Raw genomic sequence first — 10,559 nt, 5'->3', positions numbered from 1 at the left:
CTTTGAAATTCCAGTAATGTCTGAGAAAATCCGGGTGTATGGCAGCCCTGGTATACAAACACGCACACGAATGGGAAAGAAACACTCCGCAATGTCTCCTTACCTTTATACTGTCTCTCGGCTAAGCATCCCCCATGAGCAACTCTACAGTATGTTGTTGCTGGATAGCACCGAGCCCCTGGCTTCTCGATTCTGCATCGCCGGCAGGTTATTCCATGTGCTATGAAAGAGAGAATTTTGACTCTCCTTGCAGACATACATGGGCTTGAGTGGAATGTTCACTGTGGGAAACTGTCTCTTTAAAATTTAAGTCCATTGTGCTTAAATTAATGATGGAATCTGTTGTACTTGGAAAGGCATTGCGGCTGGGAGCCACCAGGATCAAAGAACTGTAGTGTTGGAAGGGCCCCCCAAGGGTCATCTAGTCCAACCCCCGACAATGCAGGATTGTGCCTAGGGTGTGTGTGTCAGTTCCCAAAGGATCCCTACTGACGGACAAGTAGAGCAGATCAAAATCTGAGAGAAAAACAGCGGGAGCATCTCTGCACACTCTATCCCCGCGATTGGGATATCTTTGACTATTTTAATTTCAAAATCTTGTAACCTGCCCTGGGTCCTGCTGGCGACGACGAAGATGCTGAAAAGAATGATTGCCAGTGATTCAAATGGAAGCAACAGGCTCTGGAAGCAAAGCAAATACATGATCTCTGGACAATGGTGGGCAGGGCAGGGGGGAGAAATGGACACCTTTTATGCCACTGTAGCCTCTACTATTTATTCTAAGGCCATTGATACAACTAGCTCAGTTTTGTCTTCACTGACTGACACTTCACAGCTTTTCCCAGACCTATCTTTTTCTAACTGAGGTTAGGGTGCAGGTATTTGTAAACGGCATTTCAGTGCGCTCTGGCACTCGTCACTGTGCTCTCTTGCGGCAGAAGCAGTTTAGTCCTGCTGGCCACATGACCCGGAAAGCTGTCTGTGGACAAACGCCAGCTCCCTTGGCCTGAAACCCCATGAGGACTGCAACCCCATAATTGCCTTTGACTGGACTTAACCGTCCAAGGGTCCTTTACCTCCCCCTCCCAGGTATTTGTGAGAGTGAGCTTCACATATATTGTATAATGTGTTCACTGTTGTCATCTTTCGTTTATGATATGCATCTTGTGCCTTCATAGTAAAATAAAAATGGTACATTGCCCTTGGCTCCCTTGGAAGGAAGAGAAGTTTAGAAGCGTAAATAATCAATAAAATAAACATACGCGTGTGCTGCACACATTTTCTCTAAGTTGCCATAATTATCATTTAGAATATGACCTCACACGTCCTTCCAAGGAAGATGTAGATACCGTAATTTAACTAATCAGTAAAATAAACATATGTGCCTATCGCATACAGTCTTCTCTCCAAGTTAGTTCTTATTTAGAATCTGACTTCGTTTGCAGTTCAAAAAAGCAGATTGGGATTTGTCACTGTTAAAGTATATAAAGTATAAAGTTAAAATACATGTGAATCTTCCCCTTGCAGGTGGGATTTACCTCCTGGGCTGAGTCCAAAGAAAACACAGGCTGCCAAAAGCCAAGTAAGAGCCACCCATGGCCCCCAAGACCCCGGGAAGACGCTGCACCCCATGGGGTGGCTTTTTGGAACAAAGAGAGTGGAACGAAATTCTTCTCTGGCCCTTCCGGAGGGATCAGGCAGGGCTTGTGGGAAGCATGTAACAGCACAAGCTTCCCCCAGCAAGAGGTTATTCAAAGTAAGGAGCAGTCTAATCAATAATGTCTATATAAGGTCAGATGAGACCATTTTCACTCCTTGGATTATCTAATCCTGCTGGACATGAAAGCTCTGGGGGTGGACTTGACAGCCTCCCACCACCCGCAGGGCTACTGCTGCTGCTGTAAAAGAACTGGCCAGCAAGTCCCCATAACCTGCAGACTTCCCCAGTCATTCATGTGAGGAGAAAGGAACCCGAGTTCCACCACTTCCTTCTCTAGTACATTGGAACCTTGGTTTTCGAACGTAATCCATTCCAGAAGACAGACCGACTTCCGAAATGTTCAAAAACCGAGAACTGAAAGCAGAAGCCTCAATACAATAGGGAAACTCAAAACGGAAGCCGTGTTGCACGTTTGGCTTCCAAAAACCGTTTGAAAACCAGAGCAGTTACTTCCGAGTTTTGGCGTTTGAGCCGAAACATTTGACTATGGAAGCGTTAAAAAACCGAGGTTCCACTGCACCAGGTTTCTGATGTCTTCCATGCTGACTGTAAAATATGGCTACATTCATAATTGAGCTACACACTTTGGCCTATCAGGTTGTTGCCATTCTCTCTCTCTCTCTCTCTCTCTCTCTCTCTCTCTCTCTCTCTCTCTCTCTCTCTCTCTCTCTCTCTCTCTCTCTCTCTCTCTCTCTCTCTCCATGGCTTTTGAGGCAAGGAAGCCATATTTACATGGAATCAGTGGTGTAGTGTCAGGGGCTGGGGTGTGTGTGTCATGGCTCCAGGTGCAAAATTCTGATGGGCACAACCACCCCCCCTGGCACTGTATCCACAGGGATCCCTGCCTTGAAACTCTACTACAAGGCGGCCTGTCTATCCTGGATCATGGAATGATGTATACTACAAAATACAGACCTTTTAGATCTGGAAGGGCATGGCAACTGTTAGGGTCGGCATGCCTATTTAGCCTACGACAAGTTCAAGATACACAAAAGCTTTTTAAACCATGTTATAAGGGAGCCTCCTCTATAAATGGTTTGAGCTCTGGCTCTCTGTGAGCGGCACGGATGGAGGGAAGGCAAGGGGTGAACCCAGCAAGGTACGGTATGGCTTAATTTACGCTGCTTTTGCTTTATGCCAGCAGCTTCTGGTGTACAGGAGGGCTCCCTAAAATCACACACATGAAATGATGTGGCCATTGAAAACATATATGAAATGGATGGAAATAAAATATAAAATAGATTTAAATGGATATGGAGGGAAATAGAGTAAATACAGTGGAACCTTGGTTCTTGAACTTAATTCGCTCTGGAAGTCCATTCAACTCAAAAACCAAGGCACGGCTTCCGATTGGCTGCAGGAGATTCCTGGACTCAAGTGGAAGCCGCATCGGACGTTCGGCTTCCAAAAAACGTTTGGAAACGAGAACACTTACTTCCAGGTTTTCGGTGTTCGGGAGCTGATTTGTTCGTCAACTAAGCCGTTTGATTCTGTTTGAAATGTTTGTCATAAATGAAAATTATAAATTAAGAAGAAAGAAAGGAACAAGCATCCCTTCCATGTAAGATAACATCAGGTGCCCACGGAGATCTGGGCCATTCTGTCCAGTGTTCCGTTTGATCCCTCAGCCAATTATGATGTTTCTGAACCATCAGTACACTGTGCCCCAAACAGCTAAAAGTTACCACTACCCACACACTTCTGCTGCTGTTCAGAACCACACCTGCATAATGCCAGAGGCTTATTGTGCCTTTGAAGCCCACCAGAATGAGTCAAGAGGATCTTTCCCGGCCTTATATATTGGATGCCTTGAACCTGGCTCTTCACACTGAGCCTTCAAAGCCAGCCTCTCCATATTAAAAGGCTTTTCAATGGGGAAGAGCTTCTTTCTTGACCATCGGGGCCCGCGCTTGGCTAAGGTCTGCCTACTTGCATTCTTTCTTATACTCTCCCTTAACCATGAAGGTAAGTCCTGCCCCTAGAAGAGGGGAAACCAAATTTATCCGAAAATAGAGTTTTGCCATGTATCCGCTGCGAACTCGCATAAAATAAAGTTATTTTTTTGTTTTTATTTCTTAAAAAGTAAAATTAGTGTCATACCTTGGTTTAAGTACGCCTCGGTTTTAGTACTTCCAGTTTAAGTACTCTGCGGACCCGTCTGGAATGGATTAATCCACTTTTCATTACTTTCAATGGGAAAGTTCGCTTCAGGTTAAGTACGCTTCAGGTTAAGTACAGACTTCCGGAGCCAATTGTGTACTTAAACCGAGGTACCACTGTAGTAAAATTAGTATTGGTACTTTGGAATGAGGGAGAAATTGGATTCACTTCAGATTTTGATGGGAACCTACTTACCGTATTGGCCCAAATATAAGCCACACCTTTAAAATTGGAGAGGGGAAAGAAAAAAAGACCCAAATATAAGCCGCTCCCTTCCTCGCTGCTCCTGGCTGTGTACTGAACAGGGAGGGAGGGGGGAGCCATGCCTCGTTGCAGCACAGCCTTTCCCCTTCCTCGCTCTCTCCCTTCCCAGCCTTGGGGGAGAGGACGGGAGGCTACGTATGGGGCGGGTGATGCTTTGCACCACTCTTGGAGCTGTTTGCCCAGCACTCCTGGCTGCATACTATAAGGTTGTGAACATAAGCCGCACTTTAACTTTTCACAGTTGGAATTTGGGGGGGGGGGAAGAGATGTGGCGTATATTCAGGCCAATGCAGTATGTGACTCTTTCTGCAGCAAGATGCAAACTTAAACACAGTTATCCTCCGAAATGTGCACTTCTCCCAATTTTGTGATGCTCTCCTCCAACTAACCAATGTGCTAAAAATGTGCATATTGGGGAAAGGGTGCACAGGAGATAAATGTATTAGTGGAGTTGAGAGAGATCTGAGTGCCCAAACAATGCCCTGACTTAATACATGGGACCCGACCAGCTTTTAAAAAGAAGATACAACTGGTTTCCTTAAGGATGATGCAGGAAAGACAGAACTTTGCCACAAATTTGAATACAACTTTCACATCCACATCTATACACACAGAGACAAGTTTTGGTGTTGGTGCTGATGCTGGTGGTGGGGAGATCTTGCCGCTGCTTCCAGTGTCTATCCTGAGCTATAGAGTGCCAACAGGATTTTTGAGGTTCAGAATAATGTATGTTGATTTGTCCATCCACATATTAAGATGGCAAGTACGGTAGCTGAGCTCTGAGTGGCACTTTGCCTTGCAGCAGGCTCAGCTTTCCCCATTAGGAAAAGCTTATTTTTTATTTTATTTGTAAAGCAGGAAATGCTAGAAAATAATGGGCTTGTGCAAAAGATAGAGGGTTTCGGGACCCTGTTCCTCTCTCCACAGCAAAGCACCTGATTTAGTGACTTTCAAAGAAAGGGCGACATTTGCAGGGACAAACAATAATCTTCAGTTGACAGTCCTGCATTGCAGGGGGGGTTGGACTAGATGACCCTCTGGGTACCTTCCAACTCTACAGTTCTTTGATTCGATGGAAACAATGCCTGACTCTTACGGCGGATGCCGTAGAATGCAGAAACAAAATAAAAATATCCTTCCAGTAGCACCTTAGAGACCAACTAAGTTTGTCAATGGTATGAGCTTTCGTGTGCATGCACACTTCTTCAGATACACTGAAACAGAAGTTACCAGATCCCCACATATAGTGAGAGGGTGGGGAGGGGCCATACTGTTTATGGCTGCTTTTGGTCTTACAGGAAGAATTTACGACTGTTTACGATTGGTCCCATAGGAAAAGCAAGGGATGCCACACCATTGATAACATGCAGAATGTGTGATGGATGGACCGAATATAATGGATGCTGGCCTATAGGGCGCAGATGTCCTGGACATAAGTGCTATAAGGAAATTAATTACGATGGTAAGGAGCCTATTTTCCCTGCTCCCCTTCTTTTCCCAGGCTCCCTTTTGTAGGCTTCACTAGGCTGACCTAATGTCAAGGAGGACACAAGGCTCCTGACATTTTGGGGTTTGTAAGAACACAAAGGCAGCTCTGCTGGATCATCCGAAAAGGTTCAGCATTCTGTTCCCACAGTCGCCACATACGCGTACATGTACACACACTATGAAAAGCATAACATGCAAAGTGCTCTCAGATGCAAAACTGTTGTCCACTTTTGCATCTGAGGAGTTACACTTTAGGAATGTGCACAGACTTCAAGATCCACCTCGCATCTGTATCTGAGCATCTTAAATAATTCTAACTTGCTCTGTGTAACAACAACAACAACTTATTCTTTATACCCCACCCATCTGGCTGGGGTTCCCCAGACACTCTGGGTAATCTTCACGTCAGTTGTACTCCAGGTTCTGGGCCTCAATGTGTTTAACAAAGCCCTGTGTACCACATTTACGGTATTGGGCAATGCAAACATGGCTGGAGTTTTTCACCTTTGGGCCAAAGTATATACAAAAGTACATCTTTAAAAAAATAAAAAAGGTTTCCTTCTCGTAAGCATCCTGCAGCATAGCACCAAGAACAGAGCTCTGGCCGCCATTTCCCCTCCTTCCCATGAACACCATTGTCTCCATGCTCACAGGGTTCCACTAGTTTTGGAAGTGATTTGGTCCTTGACAGATTCAATGCCTCTTGGAAGAAAGGGAAACAGCAGCAAAGGGGCCACAAAGGTCCTACAAAATGTTTCCTGCTTCCATATCACCAAAGCAGCTAGCAAACAGACATATATTTAAAAATGGACAGATCACCGATTAATACGCTCCACGGTGGCTATCAAGATTACACCTCAACACAGGCTTCAAAGAAAGAAACCAAGGCACAAAATGAACACTCAATCCCTTCAAGATCCTATGAAACAGGATTGCTTCCAAACAACTCTTAAGGGCCACCTGCTTTCAGAGTTCCCTGATAACATCGAGGAAAACTAGACGAAGCTAAAAACATCCATTATTGCAGCTTGTGAACAAACTATTGGATACTAAACCAAGAAACACCAGGACTGGTTTGATGAGAATGATAATGAGATTGAACGCATTATTGACAAGAAAAGGAAGGCCTTTCAGATCTGGCAAAGAGATAGAAACTGCACCATTAAGAGGGAAAAAACCTATGCCAACGCTAAGGCTGAGGTTCAAAGAAGAATCAGAGAACTAAAGAACACCTGGTGGATTAAAAAAAGGGGGGAGGACAATCTGTTGCACAAGGAGAAATCCTTGCATTGGCAGATCATTCACTTTAGCACTTCTTTGAATACAACCCATAGTTTACCTCATTAAATTAGCTAACCTGGCAATGGTCAGAGCGGTTAGGTGTAAGTAACATCTTTGTAGTGAAATGGAGTATGTTTCTTACGTATTAGAGTAATAAAGTTCAAGAAAACCTTAATAATAATAATAATAATAATAATAATAATAATAATAATTTATTATTTGTACCCCTTCCTATTTGGCTGGGTTTCCCCAGACACTCTGGGTGGCTTCCAACAAAGATTTGTTGTTGTTGTTGTTGTTTAGTCGTTTAGTCGTGTCCGACTTTTCGTGACCCCCATGGACTAGAGCACGCCAGGCACTCCTGTCTTGCACTGCCTCCCGCAGTTTGGTCAAACTCATGTTCGTAGCTTCGAGAACACTGTCCAACCATCTCGTCCTCTGTCGTCCCCTTCTCCTAGTGCCCTCAATCTTTCCCAACATCAGGGTCTTTTCCAGGGAGTCTTCTCTTCTCATGAGGTGGCCAAAGTATTGGAGCCTCAGCTTCACGATCTGTCCTTCCAGTGAGCACTCAGGGCTGATTTCCTTCAGAATGGATAGGTTTGATCTTCTTGCAGTCCATGGGACTCTCAAGAGTCTCCTCCAGCACCATAATTCAAAAGCATCAATTTTTCGGCGATCAGCTTTCTTTATGGTCCAGCTCTCACTTCCATACATCACTACTGGGAAAACCATAGCTTTAACTATACGGACCTTTGTCGGCAAGGTGATGTCTCTGCTTTTTAAGATGCTGTCTAGGTTTGTCATTGCTTTTCTCCCAAGAAGCAGGCGTCTTTTAATTTCGTGACTGCTGTCACCATCTGCAGTGATCAAGGAGCCCAAGAAAGTAAAATCTCTCACTGCCTCCATTTCTTCCCCTTCTATTTGCCAGGAGGTGATGGGAGCAGGGGCCATGATCTTGGTTTTTTTGATGTTGAGCTTCAGTCCATATTTTGTGCTCTCCTCTTTCACCCTCATTAAAAGGTTCTTTAATTCCTCCTCACTTTCTGCCATCAATGTTGTGTCATCTGCATATCTGAGGTTGTTGATATTTCTTCTGGCAATCTTAATTCCGGCTTGGGATTCATCTAGTCCAGCCTTTCACATGATGAATTCTGCATATAAGTTAAATAAGCAGGGAGACAATATACAACCTTGTCGTACTCCTTTCCCAATTTTGAACCAATCAGTTGTTCCATATCCAGTTCTAACTGTAGCTTCTTGTCCCACATAGAGATTTCTCAGGAGACAGATGAGGTGATCAGGCACTCCCATTTCTTTAAGAACTTGCCATAGTTTGCTGTGGTCGACACAGTCAAAGGCTTTTTCTCTGGCTTTCTCCATAATCCAGCGCATGTTTGCTATTTGGTCTCTGGTTCCTCTGCCCCTTCGAAATCCAGCTTGCATTTCTGGGAGTTCCCAGTCCACATACTGCCTAAGCCTGCCTTGTAGAATTTTAAGCATAACCTTGCTAGCGTGTGAAATGAGCGCAATTGTGCGGTAGTTGGAGCATTCTTTGGCGCTGCCCTTCTTTGGAATTGGGATGTAGACTGATCTTCTCCAATCCTCTGGCCATTGCTGAGTTTTCCAAACTTGCTGGCATATTGGGTGTAGCACCTTAACAGCATCATCTTTTAAAATTTTTAATAGTTTAGCTGGAATACCATCACTTCCACTGGCCTTGTTATTAGCAGTGCTTTCTAAGGCCCATTTGACTTCACTCTCCAGGATGTCTGGCTCAAGGTCAGCAACCACACTACCTGGGGTATACGAGACCTCCATATCTTTCTGGTATAATTCCTCTGTGTATTCTTGCCACCTCTTCTTGATGTCTTTTGCTTCTGTTAGGTCCTTACCACTTTTGTCCTTTATTATGGTAATCTTTGTACGAAATGTTCCTTTCATATCTGCAATTTTCTTGAACAGATCTCTGGTTTTCCCCATTCTATTGTTTCCCTCTATTTCTTTGCATTGCTCATTTAAGAAGGCCCTCTTGTCTCTCCTTGCTATTTTTTGGAAATCTGCATTCAGTTTCCTGTATCTTTCCCTATCTCCCTTGCATTTTGCTTGCCTCCTCTCCCCCGCTCTTTGTAAGGCCTCGTTGGACAGCCATTTTGCTTTCAAACTCCATGGACAAAGACAACAAAGATTTAAAATACATTAAAATGTCACACATTAAAAACTTCCCTGAACAGAGCTGCCTTCAGATGTCTTCTAAATGTCAGGTAGTTATTTATCTCTTTGACATGTGATGGGAGGGCGTTCCACAGGGTGGGTGCCACTACCGAGAAGGCCCTCTGCCTGGTTCCCTGTAGCTTTGCTTCTCGCAGTGAGGGAACCGCCAGAAGGCCTTCGGCGCTGGACCTCAGTGTCCAGGCAGAACGATGGGGGTGGAGACGCTCCTTCAGGTATATATAAAACCTTATATAGCTGAGATCATAATAATGTGTTTTCTTTATTATTGTATACTCATTCAACTGAGTTTTACTCAGAGGAGACACATTAAATGTAATAGATAATTCATTTCAATGAGTCCAATTTGAGGACTCAGCCACATTAGTAAAAAAAACAGTGCGTTGAACGTGTTATAAACATGCAAAACCAGATGGTGCTGGAGAGCAAAAAAAGCCTTTCTTTGCGATTTTACATAGCGTTTCCCCCCCTTTTGTTATAGCATTTTAATTTCTGACTTATTTATAGTGGGTTCCCCCCCGTGTAGATTCACCCAGAGTAAAACTAATAGTCATAGTAATAATAATAATAGTAATAATAATAATAATAATACACTGAAAGAAATAAAAACCAGATATAACTGGACCCCCTGGAAATTTTGTATGAGCAAATCAGGATGAATATTCAGTAAATGAAAGGTCTCCTTTCCTTCATAATAATTAACCACAGCAGTTTGAATTTTTACCTCAGGCTCTCAATACACTTGGTCATGTAATTGTTCGCTGGCTGGCAAGTGCAGACTGCCAGCAGCAGTATGAAAAACACCTGCCATTTCTCACAGAAAAACGGAATATCTGAAATATTTCACCCAACCCTTCTTTGAATAGATGGACTCAAGCCTGCTGCTGTGGGGATTCATAAGCATATTAGTCCAAGATGGACTATGCAATTGTGTAGAAGCAGTACTAGAAGTTTTGCCTCATTATGTTCTTGGATGTTAATTCTGTTCTAATATTAAATTAGAACACTGTCCTTGCTTAAGTGCATGGAAGCCCTGGAGTGTGATAGGAAAAAGTAAGGCTTCTGTTACAAGGAACAAATAATTATGTCATAGTAAATACTTCCCGTCTTAGGAACAAGTTATTTGGAATCATTTGTAGAGAACTGAGGGTGGGGATTTGGAGTTTTAAGGACATAAATGTATTGTGATATATCTCTCCTGTCTTCTAACTCATTTTATGGTAATGATTAAATTTTAGTAGTTTTTTGCAAAATAGTAAAAAATAAAACAAAACTCTGTTTTAGGCCTATTTTAATGGGGAGTTTTTTAAAAGCCACCTTCCTTTTATGTGGCACTTATGATGCCCTTATTGGTACATTCTCTTTGCTCCTGTATGATAGGGTCTTTGAACTACAGTGGTGCCTCGACTTACGAATT

Source organism: Zootoca vivipara, chromosome 2 (assembly GCF_965207765.1).
Source record: "Zootoca vivipara chromosome 2, rZooViv2.hap1.1, whole genome shotgun sequence".
Taxonomy (NCBI): Eukaryota; Metazoa; Chordata; class Lepidosauria; order Squamata; family Lacertidae; genus Zootoca; species Zootoca vivipara.
This window is presented reverse-complemented; position numbering follows the sequence as displayed.